This window comes from Podarcis pityusensis (genome assembly GCF_964106645.2).
Source record: "Podarcis pityusensis genome assembly, chromosome: 11".
Classification (NCBI taxonomy): domain Eukaryota; kingdom Metazoa; phylum Chordata; class Lepidosauria; order Squamata; family Lacertidae; genus Podarcis; species Podarcis pityusensis.
In genome coordinates this window covers 9881659-9907212 of record NC_138036.1, presented here as the reverse complement: position 1 = coordinate 9907212, position 25554 = coordinate 9881659, and the positions used below count along the sequence as shown (strand labels likewise).

Here is a 25554-nt window from a genome sequence, read left to right as displayed (position 1 = left end):
TAGATAATCTGATGCAGCAGACTCTATAAAAGCTTGTGCTATGTTACGTTTTAGTCTTTAAATGGGCCACAAGGCTGTTTTTTTGCTGCAACCAACCCTAAATTGAAATGGAGTTGTTATTCACAATTCCCATAATGTTTTCAGCATGCAAAGTCAGAACTATAAATCCCATTCTTCGTGTTATTAAGAAGGGATGACAATGTCCAGAGCAAAAGAAGTGACCCTCCGGCCTGGAGGCCAAATGCAGCCCTCAAAGCCCCTCAACCTGGCCCTCAGGAGTCTCCCCAGGCCACACAGCCTCTTCAGCCTACAGACATTACTGGCCCTGCTCCACACCTCTTGCTTCCTGGGGTGGAGAATTAGGAAGGGTGTGCACAAAGGTGGCTAGTACACAAAAGTAAAAATTACATTCGTTGTTCCACTCGCTTTTGTCCCTGGCCTCGCAAAACCACTGGCATGCGGCCCCTGAAGACTGCCCAGAAGCAAATGCGGCCCCCTCAAGTTCACTGCATATACAGTGTTAAAGGAAAACATTATGAAAATGATGTATAGATGGTACTTAATCCCTGTGAAATTAGCAAAGATGTATCACAATAGTGATAATCTATGCTGGAAATGTAAAGAAAAGGAGGGTACCTTTTATCAAATGTGGTGGACCTGTCCCAAGGTGAAAGACTTCTGGGAGAAGATTTATAATGAATTGAAAAAAATGTTGAAATATACATTTGTTAAGAAACCAGAGGCCTTTCTTCTTGGAATAATAGGTTTGGAATTGCCCAAAAAAAGATGTTAGATTGTTTTTGTATGCCACAAATGCAGCTCAAATTTTATTAGCCAAGAATTGGAAAACACAAGAAGTACCAACAGTGGAGGAATGGCAGATGAAGATGATGGATTTTTCGGAGCTAAAATCAGTCTTCCTGACTGGAAGAGTCCGCGACCAGGAGGACGAGGAGCACCAGGAAGAATGGAAGAATTTCAAAGACTATTTACTCAAATATGCTAAGATAAATTAAATAGAAACACTTGCAAAAAAAAAGATAGGCTAAGGATTTAAATATGTGAAGTTATAGAACAACATGTTTAAAGTTAAGATGAAAAGAAACAGAGATGTTAAGAAGACTAAGTAAATGTTATGAGATTTTATTTTGGAAAACCGATACAATGATATATAATGAAATTCAGTCAAGGGAATTTGAGGAAGTCATTTAACAATGTTACTAAGATTGGACCAAGTTCAGTTATGATTTATGTTTGTTTGTTTAAAATTTTGGAAAATCAATAAAAAATTTGGGGGGGGGGGACAAAAAACAGAAGCAAATGCGTCTCTCAGGCCAAAACACATCCCCTACCACTGTTTCACGTGCACTCAAAATGTCCGGTCCCCATTAGCTATTGTAACACCCTGCTTTGGGTTATTCGAAGCTGCCCTGATCATTTCCATAGGCAGTGTGATTTACAGCATGTTGCAGGGGTGTTCAGCCTGTGATGGAAGGTGTTGCGCTCAGGATCAGGATCACAGTTTAGGAATGTTTCTGGATCCAACACTGTCAACTAGACAGGGACCTAAGCATTTTCCATCAGCATAAGCCAATGTAAAAAGGACTCTGCCATGTGTGTTCATTCTGTGTTGTTTTTAAACCTAGACCCCGGTGCGGTTTTTAAAACTGCTTTAGTTGTTTTTAAGGCTAGGTCACAGATGGACCAGTTGCCAGTCGCAAAAAGCACCTGGCGCCTGGCTAATTTCGAACACGAATTAGATGTGCCAAGTTAAGAAGGACATGGGTTGAACATACTGGTGGTGGTCACTCAGACGTGTCCACATCAACAGACCTAAATAACGGGGGGAGGCGGGGCGGCAGAGAGATGCTGTAATAAGCCAGGACCAGGCAGCACTCTGAACACACTCATTGGCAAAGCCACATGATCTTGACCGCTTTGATCTGCAGAACTGGGAGTGGCCGCTGAGACCACATAACACCGGTCTTGAAAGACCTACACTGGCTCTCAGTATGTTTCTGAGCACAATTCAAAGTGTTGGTGCTGACCTTTAAAGCCCTAAATGGCCTCAGTCCAGTATACCTGAAGGAGCATCTTCACACCCATCGTTCTGCCTGGACACTGAGGTCCAGTGCTGAGAGCCTTCTGGCAGTTCCCTCACTGCGAGAAGCCAAGTTACAGGGAACCAGGCATAGGGCCTTCTCGGTAGTGGCACCTGCCCTGTGGAACGCCCTCCCACCAGATGTCAAAGAGAAAAACACCTACCAGACTTTTAGAAGACATCTGAAGGCAGCGCTGTTTAGGGAAGCTTTTAATGTTTGATGGACTACTGTATTTTAATATTCTGTTGGAAGCTGCCCGGAGTGGCTGGGGAAACCCAGCCAAATGGGCAGGGTAGAAATAATAAATAATTATTATTTTTAACTTACACTTTTACAAGTTCCTTATAACGTTTGTTTCTTTGTTCTGCATTGGGGTTGGTGTGCCCATGGATCTACACACAGACAGCTCTCCTTCCAAGGCAATGGGAACCCCAGGCAATGGAAACTGTGTTTTTTTAAAAAATAAAATAAAATTGAGAACTGCACAGATAATGTTGTGTTACGGGGTGGCCCACAAATGCCAAAAATATAAATAACTAAATAACTGGCTGTGCACCAACAGAAACCTGCAGCAGAATCTAGGAGCTGAGTCAGTCGTGCTTGATGTTGAGAGAGTGTCTTCATGCATCTGATATTGAATTGCTAAAAGGAGGTCATACTGTGCAAACCCCCCCATTGTCCCAGACTGTGTCCAAAGGACTCGTGTGTGCAGCAAAACAAGTTTCGCTACTGCTCCCTAGGAGTCAGCTTACAACGTCTCTTGCCAAGCGGCTAATCGCAAGAGGATGTGAGTGTAATAATGTACAACTTGCAACCGGAACCTGGTTGCGCTTACTCAGGAGTCAGCTCCATTCAGGCCGACAGAATTTACTTTCGATCTGCAGGGCTGAGGTTGCAGAGTTGAGAATGCATAACTGCACGCTCTCCAAGACATCCAGAGTCCCATGGACTGCAAGAAGATCAAACCGATCCATTCTGAAGGAAATCAGCCCTGAGCGCTCACTGGAAGGACAGATCCTGAAGCTGAGGCTCCAAGACTTTGGCCACCTCATGAGAAGAGAAGACTCCCTGGAAAAGACCCTGATGATGGGAAAGATGGAGGGCCCAAGGAGAAGGGGACAACAGAGGACGAGATGGTTGGACAGTGTTCTCGAAGCTTCCAGCATGAGTTTGACCAAACTGCGGGAGGCAGTGGAAGACAGAAGTGCCTGGTGTGCTCTGGTCCATGGGCTCATGAAGAGTCGGACACAACTAAACGACTAAACAACATCCAGACATCCCCAGATTTCTAAGTAGCCAACTCACATTTTTTCTAAACCAAAACTGGAAGGATGCCATTTTAACTACAAATTGGAGCCTTTAACAACAACAAAAAAGAGCATGTGTAACTAAAAATTATTTTAGAAGAAGCCTCTTGTTGGGGGATGATTAACTCTGCAGCAGCTTTCCGAAGAGAGCATCACGACTAACGCTCCAGACAGTGCCAACACATGAAATGTAAATCCAAAATATCTAGAGGGCACCAGCTTGGGGAAGCCCGCTGTGAAATGAACACTGACTGATCAACAACAACAACCTTAATAATCTCAGCACATATGATATTGTTAATGCATGAAGTGCCCTTGTATTGCCAGAGGTCTACTCTGGCTGGCTTCCAGAGTTTTGAGGAATGCGCTTCTCCCCAGGGAAGTGTGTTTGTGTGAGCGCACACATTTTTGAGGAAAGGTATATATACAATGTCAGCATATTTGCCTTTTATTTATGTGCCATTTATCCTGAGCATTGAGATTTTTCGCCGTTTGTTTTGCACAACGTATAGGCGTCTCCAACCGATGCCCAATCCTACTACAGGCTGCGTCATTTCCCACACAAAGACTTGCACTCGGAGCAGCTTACAATACAATGGTACCTCGGGTTAAGAACTTAATTCGTTCCAGAGGTCTGTTCTTAACCTGAAATTGTTCTTAACCTGAGGTACCACTTTAGCTAATGGGGCCTCCCGCTGTCACCGCAGTGCAATTTCTGTTCTCATCCTGAAGTAAAGTTCTTAACCTGAGGTACTACTGCCGGGTTAGCGGAGTCTGTAACCTGAAGCGTTTGCAACCTGAAGCCTTTGTAACCCGAGGTACAGTCGTACCTTGAATCCCGAACGCCTCGTGAGTTGAACCTTTCGGCTCCCAAACGCCGCAAACCCGGAAGCGAATGCTCCGGTTTGCGAATGTTCTTTGGAACCCAAACATCTGATACGGCTTCCGATTGGCTGCAGGAGCTTCTTGCAGCCAATCGGAGGCCGCACCTTGGTTTCTGAACATTTTGGAACAGATTCCATCCCAAACGGATTCCGTTCGACTTCCGAGGTACGACTGTACACTCAAGAAAGGGCGAACCACAGTTCAGTGGCTGGCCGGTCTGCTTTGCATTCAAACGGGTTCAGGTTCAATCCCCAACAAGAAGCAGGTGTATGTGTGCTGGTCCCGGGGGGGGTTACCGTGTGGCGTGGTCTGTGTCCGGTCCGAGGCTGAAGCGGGGTCCAAGGCAGGGAGTCGGGTGAGGTCAGGAACTCTGGCAGAAAGCACAACAGGGTGCCAGCAGAACAGGTAACCAACGATGTTGCTCCCACAACCTGGGACTGGGGCTGGCTGGCTTTTATCTGCCCTGAGGCATAGGGCGGCCCCAGTCCACAGGTGACTCGCCTCTCCTGGCCTGGAGGTGAGCACTCCTCCTGAGAGAACTTAGTTCCCTCCGCCTCTCTGCCCTGAGCCTCTGCAGCTCAGGAGAGGCTGGAGGGTTACTGGACCCAGAGGCAACCTCACCTTCCCCTGACAGGGCTGGGAGAGGAGCACCTGCAGGCAATGGGTCCTCGATCACCTCCGGAGCCAGAGCGGATTCAGCTGGTGTCTGCTCCTGAGGATCTGGCACAGGTGAGGGCCTTTCAGATTCAAGCCCCTGCCCCGGCTCAGCTGGTTCTGGAGGCGGGGACTCTTGTGCAGGCTGGGATTCCTCAGGTTCAGCCTCTGAATCAGATTCCCAGGCCATCACAGTATGGAAAAGACCCAGGAGAGATGCTGCCACCAAAAGCAGACAAAACTGGGCAAGATGGGGACACTTTTGACCTGCTGCAAATGCACAGGAACTTGCCTTACACCAAGTCAGGCCACTGGTCTATCTATAGCTCAGTACTGTCTACACTGACCGCCAGCAGCTCTCCTGGGTTTTAGTCAGGCGACATTCTCAGCCCTACGTGGAGGCATCAGGGATCGAACCTGGAACCTCTTGCATGCAAAGTATTTGTTCTACCACTGCCCCACTGGAAAAGTCACAGGAAGAAAGCTATGTTTCTAAGAACATGCCTGCAGCAAGAGCAATTTGTTCAAAAGGAAGTACCTCGGTTCTAATCTGGGTAATGATCTACTCCAGCTTTCCCCAACCTGGTGCCCTCCAGATCTTTGGGACTGCAACTCCCATTAGGCCCAGAAGGATGATCCCCAGACAAGGTAAGAATCTCCATCTGATATTTGATGGCGAGTGGCTGGGGAAACCCATTCAGATGGGCAGGGTATAAATAATAAAATTATTATTATTATTATTATTATTATTATTATTATTATTATGTGCAGCCCACCAATTGTCCAAGCTTCCCAGCACCCTCTGAGACTCTGAGAAAGAGACTGTGGCTTGCACCTGGAAGGCATGTTTGATGCAAAGTCAGGAAAACTATCAGTTACCTTTCAAGCAGTATAACTACCGGACAGCACTCTCTGAAGAACCGACAGCATGAGTGAGTGTTTGCTGTTCAGCCAAGGGCAACGTAACTAACCTGATCAGATTGCATGATGCAAGCTTTACCCTTGGACCCAAAGTACAAAATCCTGCATGAGCATTTGCATAGCCAGATGGCAGGAACTGCTGCAACTTACAGAGAACTTTTAAAAAAACGAAAGGTGTTTCTCAGCCTTCCTCCCCTAACAAAGCAGGTTGGGAATCAGAAAAATAAAGTGGGACAGACTTTCCTGGACTGTTTCCCTTCAAACTGCAGGTGCTGGTTTTAGTTTTCTCTCTCTCTCCCTGTGGAAGAATTCAACAACACACTATTGTCTGAACCATTGAAAGGCAGCTCCAAATACTGAATACCCCCATGATAAGGACATGCACTAACTTCCCTGGTGGGTGGCTGTTGGCATCCGTCTGTCTTGAGACATAAAGCAGTGTTCCCCCAGGGGTGAAGTCAAACCGCCACATTAGCATTATGACCTCTCTGGGGCGCGGACCTGGGCAGTGTGCCTGGAGGTCCTGAGCTGCGCAAAAAACAAGAACACACACACACACACACACACGGCCTTGCTGATGTGGTCCAGAGGAAAGCAGAGCAATGCGTTTGGCACCAGCCTGGCTGCGGGAGTTGCCGGAAGGAGGCGTACAAGGCACCATCCAACTGTCTTAGGGACTCCACTCTAGACTTGGTTAAGATTTACTCTAGGGTTGCGCGATGTCAGGTTTTCAACATTGCGATGTATCACCAGCCAAACATCACGATCTGGCGATACATTAGAGTTGATAAGGAGGAACAAACCAGGCAAAGCTTCCTGGATTCGGGTAATCACCTAGGTGATGGACCATTAGGAGAACAAAGGAAATGGGTGGGGCTCCTTCTCCAACTCTTAAAAGATCAAAGCTGGAGTTTGAGAGGGTCAGAATTTGCTGGGATGTGACCTAGAGCAGTGTTCCCCAACCTTGGGCCTCCAGCTGATTTTGGACTACAACTCCCATCATCCCTAGCTAGCAAGACCAGTGGTCAGGGATGATGGGAACTGTAGTCCAAAAGCAGCTGGAGGCCCAAGGTTGGGGAACACTGACCTAGAGGGCTGCAGGCTGGAATGCCAGAGATCAATACAACTTTCCAAGGAATACATAGAAGTAAACCACAAACTATATACTTCTGTATGTGGTTTACAAAAATTCAATAACAGTAACATACAAAAATTCAACACCTTCTAATACTTAAATGCTATTTACAATGCCAAAATAATAATGACATACACAACTCAATACAGTGGTACCTCAGTTTTTGAACGTAATTCTTTCTGGAAGACTGTTCCGAAACGTTTGAAAACCAAAAACTCAAAACGGAAATCTCAATATGGAAGCCGTGTTTCCAGTTTGTCTTCTGAGGTGCGTTTGAAAACCTAAGCATTTACTTCCAGGTTTATGGTGTTCGAGTTCCGAAACGTTCATCAACAGACGTTCGAAAACTGAGATATCACTGTATTGAGTTGTGTATGTCATTATTATTTTGGCATTGGGGAAAAAACCCGTCCAAATATTCTTGCAATAAGTCCAAGAGAATAACTATATGTATATTTGTTGCTGGTACAATTCCAACAGAACTCCAACAAGAAGATAACCAGATTTCAATCTGTTTTGTGAAGCTTCTTCTGGTCAGCCCAAAAAGGAACTATGCAACAGCAATTCAATGCTCAATCAAATAGCTCAGTTCCAACCTTGAAGAGAGGCACATTGCTCTTTTTGAAAAGGCTGCAGCTATGGGAGAAGCAAGACCCTCTTGGAGTGTTAATGATGTGAACGCCTCCATCGTAGGCTCAGGTTGTATATATGTGTAAACCATATATCATAAAGACACCACAGTTTCCGCTCTGCCTCATTGCCAAAAGGAAACACGAATCCTGGGTATGCGCCTGGAACCCCTGGAATCTCGGGAGACTGAGGTGGCGTGCAACACTAGGTAAAGAACCAAAAAGAGTCAGCAAGACAACATGCGTGCACAAATGTGTGAGAGGAAACTCACCTTGCTACAGAAATGAATTGGTTTTGCCACTGTTTTTAACACTCAATTGGGAACCACCCAGAGTGGCTGGGGAAACTCAGCCAGCTCATCACCAGCATCATCATCAAACCTTTATTGGCATCACTTATAAACATTCAGAATAAATAGGCCAATGCGATCTTGTCGCCATTTCAACAGTAGTCATTTGCCAAAGGGAAGAAGAGGCAAGCAAACTCAGCCAGGTGGGCGGGATATAAATAATAAATTATATTATTATTATTATTATTATTATTATTAATTTAAAGCACCCGACTTCACCCAAAGTATCCAACTATAGTTTGTTAAGGATGCTGGGGACTGTAAAGAATAAACTACAGTTCCCAGAATACTTTGAGAGGGGAGAAATGAGCCCTAAATGCACACAGACCAAAGACAAAGAGCAGCCATGTAACTCAGGAAGGCTTTGTTTAGCAGGGCAAGATCCTGACAGGCTGACGTAACCATCCTGACGTCATCGGAGTAGCTGTGGATTTAGCATTGATTGCACCATCATAACCAGGATCAGAAATCCCTTCCTCTGGGGGAATTCTCAAGGGGCTACTATGGCAACTCGAGAGCCGTTTGATGCCAACTGAGCCAGACCACGGATTCAGCAACACCCAAACGAAAGCATACTGAACTTACCTGCTACTCTTTGCCTGATCTTACAGAAATGGCAAGATTCAATTTTGCATTCTACACAGCAATGGTGTATCTTGCATGTGTAGGCCAGAGTTTGCTGCAATGTACCGATCCAAGGCGACATAAATTAACTGAACCTGTTAAATCCTTTAAAAAATCCAATTGGGATGTTTCAAGCAACACACTGCTTGAGGGGCACTTACAGAAAACACAACAGGTATTTCAACTTGGGACAAAGGGAAACCATTACATATCGTAATGGATACTGCCTCGTTAAGGTATTAATCTGACTTGCAAACATTTCAGGTCTTCTCAGAGATGGAACGTACTGAGTAACGGGCAAAAGAGGCACAAAAGGATGGTTGGGAACACGGGAGACAGTGTTCATTTCAATATATAAGGCTTTTCTTTTATCCCAAGTTTAAATATCTAATTGCGTTCACACAAGGATCCGTGACGCCACGCGGGTGGCGCTGTGGGTTAAACCACAGAGTCTAGGACTTGCCAATCAGAAGGTTGGCAGTTCGAATCCCCATGACAGGGTGAGCTCCCGTTGCTTGGTCCCTGCTCCTGCCAACCTAGCAGTTTGAAAGCACGTCAAAGTGCAAGTAGATAAATAGGTACCGCTCTGGCGGGAAGGTAAACTGCGTTTCCGTGTGCTGCTCTGGTTCGCCAGAAGCGGCTTAGTCATGCTGGCCACATGACCCAGAAGCTGTACGCCGGCTCCCTCGGCCAATAAAGCGAGATGAGCGCCGCAACCCCAGAGTCAGCCATGACTGGACCTAATGGTCAGGGGTCCCTTTACCTTTACCTTTAAGGACCTGTGAAGAATAGGAAGAATGTACACCAGCGTTTCCTAACCTTCAGCCCTTCAGATGATGACAGGAGGGAGTCTGACAATACCTGGAAATGCATCAGGTGGAGGAAGGAAAACGTATTTTCTTCAGAAATATTGGTGTTGGAACAGTGCATCCCATCAGCATCATCTATTTCCACTTATGCAACACCACTCCCCACCCCACCGACACTCCCCCCCAAATTTGCTCCAGAAGGTAGTTGTTGTTTGGGGAACCCCTGGAACATAGCTGTGGAGTAGGAAATATCTGGTTTTCGACTATATGGAACTTGCCGGACTGACTGGGAGACTCAGACCAGAGAGAAGAGACGGTGGAAGAAGATTGGAAGAAGTTTAAAGAATATTTGGAAAAAAAATGTTAATATTTAAATCTTAGAATAGCTCTGGAAGTGGATATAGGCTGTAGGGTTAGAAGTAGAGGATAGTGTATTTTAAAATAGTATTATTTGTAAGTGATAAAATGTGAAGATTTTTATGGTAAAAGTGCGATAAAAAATGGCTAGAAATTATGATATATGTAAACTGCTAAAGATGAGGTAAAATGAAAATCAGATGGGGGGACTTGGGGAAGCTCACCTAACAATGTTTAGAAAAAAATAAGAATAAGAATTTGTTTGTATTGTTTGTTTTTCTGTTTGTGTTGTTTAGTTGTGTTATAAAATGAATAAAAATGTTTGGGGGGGAAAGGAAATATCTGGTTTTCAACATGTTATATCACTAGCTAAACATCATACTAGACTGATATATCACGATGTCTGAAACAAGAATGCAGCTATGGCGAGGAATTGATTAGCTTCACAGTTTCCCCCACATTATATTTTTTTTTACATAGAACAGACGCCACACACCACGTTTCACGATATATTGCCAGGTCAACAATTATGAAACCGATATGGACTTCTAACCAGTTTTCAACGATATTTCGCCCAGCCCTACTGGGGGGAATAGAGAAAGAAGGTTCCATTCTGCAAGCAGGAATTCCTCGCGCGATGGAATGTTCACTTGGCACTACAGTAGATACCACTCACTGGTTTTTCCCATATGCAAATCTGCACTGATTTATCCGTTGATTCAGCCAAGGCTTATTGGCACAGTTGGCCAAGATTTCTGCGATTGTGAGAATGCCACTGCAAGACGTGAGGGCTAGCAAGCGGAATGTGTGACTTGACTCCACTGAAAAGTGTCGACTTGGAGGAGACATCTGTTAGCTCTGCAAGGCCTATATTTCACATATCAAAGTTGCAACCCCCCTCCCAGCCCGGTGGTGCAGTCAACAAGCTGTGAGATCTTTAGAATGCGCATGGCACAAGTGTGTGATATGAAAACGGGTGGAGGGGAAGAACACAGGACATTTCCCCCATTCCCCAGAGAGAAAAAGAGAGAGAGGAGTTTTTGGCTGATGCTCCCAGCACTGCATCACCACAAATAAACCACCCTGTGATTCTCAGATGAAAGGGAATATAGAAATGTAATAAAATCATTAAATAAAGCAGGGGTCAGCAAACTTTTTCAGCAGGGGGCTGGCCCACTGTCCCTCAGACCTTGTGGGGGGCTGGACTATATTTTGGGGGTGGAAAATGAACGAATTCCTATGCCCCACAAATAACCCAGAGATACATTTTAAATAAAAGCACACATTCTACTCCTGTAAAAACAGGCTGATTCCTGGACCGTCTGCAGGCCAGATTTAGAAGGTGATTTGCCCAGATCCGGCCCCTGGACCTTATTTTGCCTACCCATGAAATAAACAAACTAGGCCTGCATATTCCACATACTTTCACTATACAGTGGTACCTCGGGTTACAGACGCTTCAGGTTACAGACTCCGCTAACCCTGAAATAGTACCTCGGGTTAAGAACTTTGCTTCAGGATGAGAACAGAAATCGCACGGCGGCGGCGCAGTGGCAGCGGGAGGCCCCATTAGCTAAAGTGGTCCTTCAGGTTAAGAACAGTTTCAGGTTAAGAACGGACCTCCAGAACGAATTAAGTACGTTACCAGAGTTACCACTGTATACCCAGTCGATGGGTCTCCTGCAGATACCTCTGTGGATGGCCTCCTCCTGATACCGTATTATCAGGAGGTCTGTCCCCCCCACAGTATAGGATCCAGGCCCTTAGAATTCCCTCCCACTGAAAGTTGGGGGCCAGCTCTGTCGTCTTTTCGGCGCCTATTTAAAAACTTCCTTCTTCCTAAGAGCCTTTCCAGGGCAGGGCTTTCCAGGTCTGCATCTGCATTGCAATAGTTTTAAGGATGTTTTTGTTTTAGCACTTATTTGCTAGCCTGAGCTCCTTTGGGAGTAAAAGTGGGATTAAAAATAAAATAAAAATAAAAATAATAGACAGGATTTCAGTGGTCAAACATATGATTCTTCTGCAGGAGGTCCCTGGTGCATCACCAGTTAAAAAGGGCCAGGTATATCTGGTGAGCAATGACAAACCTAGACAGCATCTTAAAAAGCAGAGACATCACCTTGCCAACAAAGGTCCGTATAGTTAAAGCTATGGTTTTTCCAGTAGTGATGTATGGAAGTGAGAGCTGGACCATAAAGAAGGCTGATTGCCAAAGAATTGATGCTTTTGAATTATGGTGCTGGAGGAGACTCTTGAGAGTCCCATGGACTGCAAGAAGATTAAACTGATCCATTCTGAAGGAAATCAGCCCTGAGTGCTCACTGGAAGGAACAGATCCTGAAGCTGAGGCTCCAATACTTTGGCCACCTCATGAGAAGAGAAGACTCCCTGGAAAAGACCCTGATGTTGGGAAAGATGGAGGGCACAAGGAGAAGGGGACGACAGAGGACGAGATGGTTGGAAAGTGATATCGAAGCTACTAATATGAGTTTGACCAAACTGCGGGAGGCAGTGAAAGACAGGAGTGCCTGGCGTGCTCTGGTCCAGGGGGTCACGAAGAGTCAGACACGACTAAACGACAACATATCTGGTGCACCGGGGGGGGGGGGGGAGAGCCCTCCTCGCCTTGAGAAACTGGAGAACCACTGCCAGTCAGAACAGGCATCTCTGGGCTAGATGGACAAATGCTCTGACTTTGCGAAAGGCAGATTCATTTACCACCACGCAAAGTGGCCCAGCCGCTAGGCCCATTCCTCTCCCTGCAACAAATAAGGTTGTTTCCATTTCATACAAGGCATTTTGGAAAGAAGTAGTTCCATTGGCTGAACTATGACCTGCCAAGGAAAATTATGAATTCATCCTGGGGGGGCAGCAGATATGTGAAATCCCCTCTCCTCCAATGAGTTTTGAGGACCTACTGCTTAGAATTCCTCTAATTCCTAAGGCACTCCTGAGTTGGTCATTCCTAAATTGGTTGCAGTATATTTATTAGCAAGAGTTGCTGAACTTTTATTTTGTTTTTAAATATTTTAAGATCTGATTCTTATTCCCTTTCCAGATAGGTTCACGCTCAGCCCTCCCCAACCGGGTGCATTCTAGATGTTTTGGACTACAAAAGCCATCATGACAGTGCTGATTGCAGCTGATGGGAATTGTAGTCCAAAACAGCTGGAAGGCACCAGGTTTAAAGGAAGAATGGGACAGAAACAGCAAGGTCTACATTAGCTTTCCCAGTGACATCAGTGTCTGTGGCTACAACTGTAAGACTGCATGCACACTTTACATTTAAAACACACACAAGCATCATGGGAACTGTAGTTTACCCCTCACAGAGATAGAGTTCCCAGTTCTGGAGTCACACTGAGAGCAATGTATCTATGCCATCACTTAACCACAGTACTGTATAGATTAGGTGTAAGATGCCGAATATCTTATGATCACTTCTCCACAGGGACCTGACAACAGATGCAAATTCCCCTCTATCCTTCCTAATCACCGTTAAGTGTCACCTTAAGTACTGACCTCACCTACTGTTAAAAGTTTGCCAGGCTCTCTTAGCCAGAATTTGCTAAACGCAGCTTCAGACCAGGGTTAGGCCTAACCATGGTTGCTGATGCCAAGGCAGTGATTAACCATCTTTAAACCCATGTGTGAGAGCTTTTTTGGGGGGGGATTTGCAAGCTAAAAGGTCTACTTTGAACTCAAAGGTCTGCTTTGAAGAGCAAGCCCCAGTATGGCCTACCATGACTTCACAAACATGCTGGTTTCTGAGGAGAAAATCACAGGTGTTTAGCAATTCCCTGGTTTTCTTAGGTCAGTGTAATATACTTGTTTGGCTTGGTGTGTCATCCAAACCTGGGATTGTGGCTGAGGTCTCACCTCCTTTACTATGGCTGTAATCAGAAGACAAGCCTTGGCTACGTACCATATTATGATTATATCCTATTGCCAAAATGCAGCAGTTTGCTCTAGAAATTGCAAACACACTGTGCTCTGTGCCGCCCCAAAGATTTGCTAATGACACACAATCCCAGTGCACAAGGATTCATAAAGCAAATTCTTCCTGCGCGTACTGCAAAGGCACACTAGATAAACCATCGCATTTCACATAGGACAAAATTACTTTTCTGTACAAGTTTCTAGCTCTCATTGAGAGAAAGTGCACTTTGGACGAGAAAAGGGGAAACGGTTTGCTCCTAAAATACAGCACACGCTAGTGTATCCGAGCTCCATTCATTTTCCAATTTGCCCACCTACAAGAACTTGGATTAAAAGAACAGCAGTTTGCGTTTCCGATTCAGAAGCCCACCATTCAAATCTGGCTGCCCACCAGACCTCCGAGAAGCAGCCGTCAAGATATCGGACATTTCGGCGCCTGATTTCACAAACCTGACACCACATCGAGGCGAGCATCCTCTTAAATACAGCAGATAAAAAGCAGAGACAGCTCTTTGCAGAGATGCTGGTGATTTTGCTAAATGCAAAGATGTGTTTCCCCTGAAGGAAGCTGGAGGAAGGGAAGGACTGTGGCAGAAAGAGAGAGAGAGCCTTGCTCTCTGATCTAGCTGCTCCCCCCACAATCTGTTCTTCCCCTCAATACTGCAGCATAAACTCATGTACAGAAAGCTCTTACATGGCACAGGCTAGGAGCAAGAGCCCCCACCCCACTCACCTTCCTCTTTCTGGCCTTTGGAAGCATTTATCCTTCCCCATAACTAAGAATGGCAGGAATGATCACCTAGGAGTCGCACCTTGTTACAAGATTGTTGAGTTAAGGGCAGCAAGTACAAAAATCACCCCGAAGCACCAGAATAAAAACCATTGCAGGAAAAATATATTATATATATTAAAAAAATGGACCGCACCCATAACGTGCCTGAAAGCTATCCAGCCTAGGATCGCTCCCCATTATCCATGCAGAGAGGATGGATCTTAAGGCTACAATTCTATGCTCACATGCCTGGAGTAACCACAGCTGAATTCAATGGGACAATGCAGGAAATGTCACCAGTGGCAAAGCACCTTAGCCTCTGCTCTATGATAGTACTAGGAGGTGATGCTCTGGGATGTTCTGTTCTTATCTATCGCTCGAACCCCTTTCCTTCCCCCTTAGTAACAAGGCAGCATGAGATTAAAAACGATATCAGGGATTTCGGAATGGAAATGATCTTGCCACGCCAAGAATCAACACACAAAATGAGGCCATCGGCTTCTGTGCAAACTAAATCTAATTATTTTAATGGAAATCTGCTAGATTTTTTGATATATGGGAAAGGAATACAGCTAGGATATGCCCCAAATCACATTGTGACCCAACAGAGCGTTGTGTAGAACTGCACCCTGCCTGAATATAACACACACACACACACACACACACACACACACAAAGGATACCCTTTGGCTCACTTAAAACCCCAGAACATTGAAAATCCGGATAATCTAAGATCTGCATTTTAATAACACAGCAAACCTGAGTATCTATCAACGCATGACATTTTTAAAAACCCACGGGTGCTTGGACCGTGCTGGCCACGGCTCTTCCTTTCCATAATGCAATCGTGAAACATTCCAGATTTAACCGAAATTGCATGAACCCCACCACCTCTCAGACAGAGCGAAAACAATCCAAGCCCTTGCCCGGTGTGTGTGGAGGTGGAATCGGACAGAAAAATCTGTGTAAAGCAGCAAGGGCCATTGGGCAGCTGAAAAGGATTACAATAGCCTCTGAACAATTAATCCTGTATTACGGAGGAGGGAGGGAGGGAGAGAGAAAGATGACCTCAAGATACATCATCAATCGAGTAGGGTTATGATTCTGGAGGACTTTTTAACACAGGAAATCCTGGAGATCACAAATATTCCATTCCACCTCCTCCCCACCCAAAAAATACCCCTCCAAAAAGACATACGCAGTTGCATAATATACGCTCAAATCAAATTACACACACGCTTTCAAGGATTTACAGGCAAGGGGGGTATTAAATAGAGAGGGGGGGGAGTCTGAATCATTTTACTACACGCAGCGCAGCTTGTGAAAAATTACAACTACGAGTAACATCCATTCTCTATCTCTCCCCGCCCAAATTCGGGCAAGGGAGCCTATCTGTGCGTCTCGGGAGAGATCATGCCGGAATGATGCATTTCATAAAAGGGCTGAGATAAATGCCACCAGGCCCGGGCTGCAAATCAGAAAAAGACTTTCCCTGACATAAACTGCATTGGTTGGAAACGGAGAGGTGGGGGGGGGGGGAGAGAAAGCGGGTGGGGGTGGGGGGAGCCGACATGAAGGGGGAGGGAGGAGAAAAGAGGGAGGGGGAGTTGAAGTCTAGACAACATGCAATCGACACGCACATATCCACGCAGAAGGGGGGTGGGGAGAGAATCACATGGGACCGATTTGTTGGGGGGGGGGAGGAGAAAAGAAAGCAAAATAAACTCCGTTCCAGTTTTGGCCTATGCAGACGCAGGAGAAGAGGAAGCTGGGGGAAGAGAGCAGCCGGCTCTTCCTATTTTGATCCGAAGCAGAGATTCCCTCCTCCCCGCAGCAAAAACGCAGGAACACCTTGCAACTTGGTCCCCCGGTTGCAAAACAAAGGGGAGCCCCGCCTCGCTCCTCGCCTGAGTTACGAGGGTGTCACGCAGCCGCCACAACAACAGGGGAGAGACCCCGAGCGCCCTTCGCCTTCTCTTCCTCGCTTTTCCCCGAGAGAAAGGGCTCCACCACCATCACCTGCGCGCGATCCTATGCGTAAAAACGCGGTTGGATCCAATGCGTAAAAAGGAGGATTCCCTTCTCTCCCTTTTATTGCAACGCCTCCAGGCTGGGGAGGAATAGTGGTGTGTCGGGCGCGTACGCATGGATATAGATCACCACCAGTCATTTGCTGGCAATCGAGGCGCAGCACGGATGCCCACAAAAGGACCCTCGCGCGCATTCACACAGCCCTACAGATAACCCCATAGCAGCCCAAACCCACAACAGCGCCGGATGATGATGATTACCTTTCTGGAGAGCCAAGGCTGGGCTGGAGAGGAGGAAGAGGGAGCCTCTGGGTGGATTCCGAGGGAGGAAGGAAAGGGGAAGGGGGGTCAGATTCCTTCTTGGAGGTGCATGAGTCCCGACTGGGGAGAGCTTGGGAAGGTGGAGGCAGGAGGAGGGCTTATTTTCGCTCTTATTTTTCCAGGCTGTCCAACGACACAGAAACCGGGCTCCTGTGACACAGGCTGAGAGAATGCAGGAATGTGACGTTCCCAACTCCTCCCAACGAGCCACGTGCATAGACTTTAAAAAAGAAAGGGACGCGCTAAGCTTCCTGGGAAATGTAGTTCCTCTTCGAGGGGAGGAGAGAGAGAGATGGAGGGATTGTATTTTGGACGCGCGCGATCGGACGCACCTGGGAGAGTCTTTTTCCCCTCCAGGCGCTGAGATTGCGCAGGGCTGGATTTAAATGGGGCCCTTTATATGTCCAGCTGTCCTTTGTCAACAACAAATTGTCGCTGTGTTTTTTGTGTTGAATATATGCTAGATGGTAATTTGTGGACCTTATAGGTATCTAAAGGCATTTGCACATAACAAAATATGCAGAATGTAGCCACCCTATGTATAGAAATGAGCAAACCGGTGATATTTTAGGGAGCAGGCTAGCAGGCGGGGCCCAATACTTACACCATAGGAGCCTACACAACACAAAACACTGTTGCTGTATGTAGGTTTTATTTTATTTGTTTTTTATCTTATATTCTGGAAATGTACATCCATTTTTTCCCCCTTAAATTTTTTTGGGGCCCCCAAGAGAGTGGCACCCTAAGCTATAACTTTAGCTTATACGTGAAATTAATGGAGAATGCAGAATTACATAAGATAAGATGACAGGAAGGATTCAAAACCTGCGGGACCAGAGATTCTTGGAGGACTGGAGTAAATATTTGGATTATTTGAAAAGCAATTGTAATAAACAGATTACGCTAGTAGTATTGCAAGATGCGGTTGATGGAAGTCTAAAACACTGTATAAGATATGAAAATATGTTAAATTATTGTTGGAAATGATACGTGTTATATATATATATATATATATATATATATATACACACACACACACACACACACATATAATATTTTATGGCCACATGGATTCTTGTGATTGCAGCAGGGAGGGGAGTTTCTTTGCCAACAGAGGTGCATCTAGAATGATCACTCAGAGCACCACCCTCAGAAGGCAGGCCAGAAATGAGAACACATTTAGTTTTTCTGAAGTAATTTTGCAGACGAGGCAGCAGACCGGCATAGGCTGTGGAACTGCCGATTCGTTCGTAAAGGACCAGATGCAAAAGAAAAGAGGACAACGATGTGCCCCCTGTTATAGTTGTGTAGGAGATACCTGCTGAAATTTCTCCATCTATGCAGCTATTAAAGGTGCAGGAGCCCTGTCTCCGTTTGCTTCTTGTTGGCCTGGCCTGTTGTGGGACCAAGACTAATATGCTACATCAAACAGTTTAACCCAATGCACTCAGAAGTCGGTCCCACTGGGTTCAATGAGGCTTAAAGGTAAAGGGACCCCTGACCATTAGGTCCAATTGTGACCGACTCGGGTTGCGGCGCTCATCTCGCTTTATTGGCCGAGGGAGCCGGCGTACAGCTTCCGGGTCCTGTGGCCAGCATGACTAAGCCGCTTCTGGCGAACCAGAGCAGCGCACGGAAAAGCTGTTTATCTTCCCGCCAGAGTGGTACCTATTTATCTACTTGCACTTTGACGTGCTTTCGAACTGCTAGGTTGGCAGGAGCAGGGACCGAGGAACCCCATTGCGGGGATTCGAACCACTGATCTTTTGATCGGCAAGTCCTAGGCTCTGTGGTTTAACCCACAGCGCCAGCCGTGTCCCCTCAGTGAGGCTTACTTCTCAGTAAAAAACGTACAGGAGTGCAGCCTGAAGGCATTATTCCATTTTCACGGCTGGTAATACTTTTGTTTGTTATTCTTACATCTCTTTCCCATACCCCACCCCACTTTCCCCCTAATCATGGTCGGTCCCGCAGCAAGTTGCAAAAATACCACAAATAAGGTAAGTACAATTTACATTCCTATAATAAACGAAAACCACAAAAAGCAAAGCATGACAAAGCAACAAAACAGCAGCAAACAGGGGAAGAGAAAACATCCAGTCATCCAAAGGCCTAGACCAGCCTCTCTCAATCTAAGGCCATTAGGATGTTTTGGACTACAACTCCCATCAGCCTCAGCCAGCTCAGCCTGGCTGAGGCTGATGGGGGTTGTAGTCCAAAATAGCCAGAGGCTGACCGAGGTAAAGAGATTTGTCCTAAACTATATACTGGAAATAGGTTCGATATTTCACTCCACTGAGCTTCCTCCAGGGCGATCAGAAAGAGACCGGAGTCAGCTCAAAGATGAAAGAAACTGGAAGTATTTATCAAAGCACAGAAAAGATGCTGGCATTTGTAAACAGTGAATGAATTTCCCCCCAAAACCTCAGTCTTTATATACATTATTTACACAATGGGTCCCCTGTGATTGGCTGACTCTGCTTCCCTCCTGCTCCTGCAGGCCAATCGGTTGTTGCATTCTAGGATCCTACCAACCTAACAGGCTGATTAACTTCCTCCTGGGGCCTGATTGGGCTGCTCCAGCTGGCCAATCAGGTTGTTGCCTTCTATGATCCTACCTGCCTATTCTAGGATCCAAGCTTAGTACATAACACATCTACTCAGAAATAAGTCCCATTGAATTCAACAGAGCTTATTCCCAAATGAGTGGGTTCAAGACTGCAGCCCAACACAGTATTTCTCAAACTTTGGTACCCAGCCGTTGTTGGACTACAACTCCCATTGTTCCTGACCACTGATCCTGCTAGCTAGAGATGATGGGAGTTGTAGTCCAACAACAGCTGGAGACCCAAGGGTACTGGAAATGTAACAAATTTGATTCGGAGTGACTTTGCTGGTCTTTAAATTAAAAAAGAAAGAAACTCCTGAAACTGTTGGATCCTGCTGTTCTTTATTTCAGGCCTCCTCATACACAGCATTTTGTCGGCATGTTGCCATAGCAACCTCACACCTCTGGTGGGTATCAGTACTTGGGGGAAATGCCCTTTTGTTCTGGGTTTTTCCCTTTCAGACCTTTTGCCCAAATTCTAGCACTCCAGACCCACCCACACAAAACAGTTAATTCGCTCACCATGGGGTTGCCAGCTTTTTAACAGGGCCCTACAGCTGCGTGAAAGCTGATCGCAGGGCAATCCTAGGTATAGGAAGCCACAACAAGTTACCCCTATTCTAAACTGGTGCCAGCCAATCCATCGAGCCAGGCAGAGGAAAATCAAACCTTTATAACAGAGTTTGATATAACGCCATCTTTTTGCCACTGTAAGTTCCACATTTGAGCAAGCTGTAGAGACTGCATAACCCGCAAGTATCCTGTTATGGCTGCGATGATCTCGTGCAATTTCATGTGGCAATTCCCCCCTCCCTGGAAAAAAAAGCACTTTTCTTGGAGCTGTGATCTCTGTGTTTGGAGGCACTGTGCCCCCCCCCCCCACTTTTTAGGGGAGAAAACCATGCTGTGAAATTGCTCAAGAACACAGCAGCTGAAATGGCCACTGAAATATACTTGGAGTCGAGTGTGAATTTCATGCTTTTTATTCAGCTCATAGTAGCAATGAATGAATCTTTCCCCAAAATGTCTAGCTGTATATACATTATTTAAGGGACGCGGGTGGCAATGTGGGATAAACCACAGAGCCTAGGACTTGCCGATCAGAAGGTCGGTGGTTCGAATCCCCGCGACGGGGTGAGCTCCTGTTGCTCGGTCCCTGCTCCTACCAACCTAGCAGTTCAAAAGCACATCAAAGTGCAAGTAGATAAATAGGTAGCGCTCCAGCGGGAAGGTAAACAGCATTTCTATGCGCTGCTCTGGTTCGCCAGAAGCGGCTTAGTCATGCTGGCCACATGACCCAGAAGCTGTACGCCGGCTCCCTTGGCCAGTAAAGTGAGATGAGCGCCGCAACCCCAGAGTCGTCCGCGTTGTCTCATTTTCCCCCCTTCTTAGACTCAGAGGGACTATTAATTGCATTGTTCACATTCTAAACAAACAATGTTTGCGCTTAGCTCTCTGTAGGCAATTGCTGTTATGATTCTGTATAATTAGGGTTGCAAGTAGAGAAAAAACAGTTCCCTATTGATATTTGCCATTTTTATTTCAACTAAGACCTGCAAAACACAGAGATTACCCAGCTCTACCATTAAGCACAAACGCACAAACGTTCCTGTGTGCTCAGTCCCTATTCCAGGCTTCCTCAAACTCAGCCCTCCAGATGTTTTTGGCCTACAACTCCCATGATCCCTAGCTAGCAGGACCAGTGGTCAGGGAGTATGGGAATTGTAGTCTCAAAACATCTGGAGGGCCGAGGTTGAGGAAGCCTGCCCTATTCCATGAGCAGTTCTGAGTGACATGGAAGCACATTGTCTATGGCAAATGCAACTTTATTAAAACTCAGGCTATGTGAGTTCTAAGTGGAACTCTGGCTAGTAACCTGACGACTTCTGGGACCTATTGACGTTTTTAAGTTGTCTTCAAGGGACAGCTCCACAAACTAAGCTTGACAGAGTTAACCTTTTACCTATGAACTGTTACCATTTTGTAATCTGCCAACATGGCCAGATGTTTGTTCACCTGCAACTCCCCTGTTTTATTCTTATCTTGAGAAAAGCAAAGGGGCTTAAGAGACAAGGAACTTGGGTTAAGCAGGTATTGTTAATGTTGCTTGCTAACATAGCACAATGCACAGGTAGTGGAGATGTTTTTGGAGCTGCAAAGTGGTTATACTGGAAAACACAGGTAGGGGACTCGCAGCTAACCGAAAGTCAAGTATTTTGTTTTGAAAGTTAGTGGAAACTGCTAGGAGCTGTTTCCTTTTGTTTTCCAGTGTATCTCTTATCAATTAAGAAATTGGTGTGGTGTGGAGCAAGCTAGTTTTCATCCCAAAAGTGTGGCCCAGAGGGGGGAAAAAAAATGAGAACCACTGTGCTATGGAAGCACTTACAATGTCATCTGTCATTCACTAAAGGTGTCCAGAGATGGAGACTGCTAACAGATCCCTGTCTATTTCCTTGCAAGAGCTTCACCTTGGCTCTGACAAGAACATTAATAAAAAATTGTGTCGGGGTAGCGATGCTGAGCGACGGAAGCTACAAGTCAGTGCAAATCTGGAGAACACAGACAGCCTGTAGCCTAATAAATGGTACCCTTTCTACAGCCTGAGTCATCCCTTGATGGGCTGGTCTTTAATGAAAATCGATGCCGCCCTGCCTAGTTCCAAGTTACATGTTTGAAATGCTGCGATAACAAATGGCAGTAGATTTTGTCTTGTCTCCCACCTCGCTCTGATTTCTCTGGAGCCAGCTTAGTCTCAAGGCGAGATCAAATTTCCTTTAGATGCAAAAGGGGTGCAATTATACTTGTGCCAGAGCTGGATGGGGCAGAGACTGTCTCATACCCTCTAACACATGGAAGCCAAAATCTGGCACACCACATTCCCAGACATCATCTTCCCATTTTTTTTATTGTGGGACTAGGCGGCTGTTATGTACTGAGCAATCGGATCCAGAATGCAGCAGTCTGATTGGTCCGCAGGAGCCACCCAATCCAGCTCCAAGTGGAAGTGAATCAGCGACCTGATTGGCCTGCAGGAGCAGCCAATCAGGCTTCTGGAGGAGGTGAATCCGCAGCGCCATCTGCGTACATGTAGGCTACTATATGTGCATATTAGTGACTTCAAACACAGCAAGGTTGTCCCCCTCCCTTCCTGCCACTGTGTTTCAGTTCACATTTATATATAGGTGTAAACAGCAGAGGGGACAAGGATATCTTCACCTGATACATGTTACCTGATTTGCTTTCACACTCCTGCCCCCCTGCCTAGGCGCCATCTAGGGGAGGCTGGGGGAGGAGGACCCCCCAAAATTTTCAAGAAGGGAAAATTCCTAGCGGCTGCCCATGCGCTCTGTATGACATGCTCACCTTAATCACATAGCCCGCATGGCATGCACACTCTGGCATGTGCGCCACACCTCAACACAGCGCATGATGTGTGCATGATGTCAGCACATCGCATGGAGCAAGGTGGCATTCTTGCCCCCTGCACTTATTCAAAGAAGCTATCGTCTGCACATGCCCAACGGCTGTCTCAAATAGACCCACACCAGCTGAACCACAGCTTACTTTTTCAAATCAGATGGAAGCTGGTTTGCCGGAAAGCTCATCAATCAACAGTATTTCTCAAGCAACTACAGAGTAAATATGGATTGTGGCTAATGTCAGGGGTACTCGACTTCAAACTCCAGCAATGGGAGCACATTGGCGCCGGAGTAAACAGTAATGTGTACACCATCTTATAAATTGCAGTTTGAAGGACGCCGCCTTGCAATACAAGACAATGATAACACATAATATCAGCTATTCAGAGTTTCTGAGCGCACCAAGTAGAGAAGCTCTTCCCCCTGCGGAACTTGACAAATTATTTAATCTGTTTTGTGGCAGCCCCACACATTTTAGCTCCACGGTAGCTGCAAAAAAAGGGAGAGTGTTTTTCGTTTAATTGCCCTGACATGAGGATAACCAGATTTTATTATTTAAGACACTCTTTGTAGACTGCGAGAGCCATCCTGCTGCTGCTTGTTCATGCCTCTGGAGTTTATTGGTCCCTGGGAAAAATGCTAAATATGGCATTTACTGCTTAAGTGCTTTTTATGTTGGAAACAGAAAAATGCAGCTTTAGTGCATGTCTGCAAACTGTCTGCTCCCTAAAGTGTCTGGCTTCGCAACCACATCATTTGTTTAAACGAGTGCATATTTTATGAACTTAAAATTGGATTTGGCCATCATACGCTAAAGCAAGTCCAAAGCTGCATTATATCTTGTTTGTATAAAACACAATAATATGGTAAAAATAAACACTCTCACTCTTCACTATTTATTGTACTCACATATGAATGGTTGTCTGACTGAACACAGGGCAGTCTGCACCTCATCCCAGGCGTAAACCACAACACATAATTAGTTTATGGGATCCCCTCTGCATTATACATTTAAAGCTGTATCATAGCACTTTAAACAGTCATGGTTCCCCTCACAACCAGGAATCCCGAGAGCTGTAGTTTGCTAAGGGTGCTGCCACACCTTCTCCTGAACCTGAGGAACCAAATGCCTCCCCACTGCTTGTTTCCCTAGTAGTACAGGGCCTCCAGCCAACCAAAGGCTATGAAATCAAGAAGGGAGTTTCACTCTGTCTTCAGGCCTGAGGGCTGGCCCTTTAAGAATCTGAACTTCCACAAGGGGGTGGAGCCTAGAAGAGGTGGCTTGACCTTAAAAGCCCCCAGTCTGCTCTCAACCTCTGTGGGATCAGGTTGCTCACGTTGAGCTATCCGTGGTCCTGAAATGCCTTACAGTCATAAAGGTAAAGGTCCATTCTGAAGGAAATCAGCCCTGCGTGCTCACTGGAAGGACAGATCCTGAAGCTGAGGCTCCAATACTTTGGTCACCTCATGAGCAGAGAAGACTCCCTGGAAAAGACCCTGATGTTGGGAAAGATGGAGGGCACAAGGAGAAGGGGATGGCAGAGGACGAGTTGGTTGGATAGTGTTCTCAAAGCTACCAGCATGACTTTGACCAAACTGTGGGAGGCAGTGGAAGACAGGAGTGCTTGGCGTGCTCTGGTCCATGGGGTCACAAAGAGTCGCACACGACTAAACGACTAAACAACAACAACAAACGGGACCCCTGACCATTAGGTCCAGTCGTGACCGACTCTGGGGTTGTGGCACTCATCTCGCTTTATTGGCCGAGGGAGCCGGCGTACAGCTTCTGGGTCATGTGGCCAGCATGACTAAGCTGCTTCTGGTGAAGCATATTTAACCTTACAGTCACACCTTAGGTTAAATATGCTTCTGGTTGAGTGTTTTCATGTTACGCTCTGCGGCGACCCAGAAGTAACGGAGCGCGTTACTTGTGGGTTTCCCCACTCACGCATGTGCAGACGCTCAAAATGACGTCACGCGCATGCGTGGAAGCGGGGAAACGCAGCACGTGCAGACGCACAGATGCGTGTTACGTTCTACTCAGGATGCGAATGGGGCTCCGGAACGGATCCCGTTCGCATCCAGAGGTACCACTGTACCTATGGGCTCCAGCACCAGACCCAGGATGCTGGATATAAACATAATGAACAGGGACTCATGCAGAAACACAGATAGGGGTTCCTTGCAGATAGTGTAATTCTTGCTCTTCCTTTTCTGCATATCTCTGGATTTTAATTCAGGGGGGAAATGAGCAACTACAGTTATCAGGAGTACAGGGAACACTGTTCTACAGTATACAGATTATTATAACCCTATTGTGGAATCCCATCATTTGGAGAGGCTCCCATTTAATTTTTAGCAATAACTTGTCTAGACATAATCTACAGCAGAGGCATCTTTATAAGGTCCTGTGTCTTCATAATTTGAAAGATATTACCGCTCTCATCCTCCTTTGTTCAGATGTCAGCTGAAGCTCAGTAAATCATTCGTAACACATTCCATATCAGATGAATGGAGGTTCTCTTTCTGGGTGCAGTGCACCGTTTACAGTTTTATTGCATTTATTAATATAATATTTCAAAGCTAGACAGCTTTCTTTAAACATGCACACATACGTACAAGTACAAACACCCACCCACCCCACCCCCCCACACACACCGTAGAGCATAGATCAGAATTATCTAGGTATATG

The 25554-nt window shown here is 46.0% G+C and overlaps 1 protein-coding gene and 1 long non-coding RNA gene across 4 annotated transcripts in view; both read right to left on the bottom strand.

Moving 5' to 3' along the window:
* The window catches only part of CTIF (cap binding complex dependent translation initiation factor), a 201305-nt gene extending 184290 nt beyond the window's left edge, over nt 1–17015 (bottom strand). For all 3 annotated transcript variants that reach the window (XM_080973494.1, XM_080973495.1, XM_080973496.1), the window contains exon 1: nt 16776–17015. The gene's annotated coding sequence lies outside the window, so the exon portion shown is untranslated. The remainder of the gene's footprint in view (nt 1–16775) is intronic.
* The window catches only part of LOC308458825, a 470973-nt gene that overhangs the window by 184290 nt on the left and 261129 nt on the right, over nt 1–25554 (bottom strand). The gene's annotated exons all lie outside the window — the stretch shown is intronic.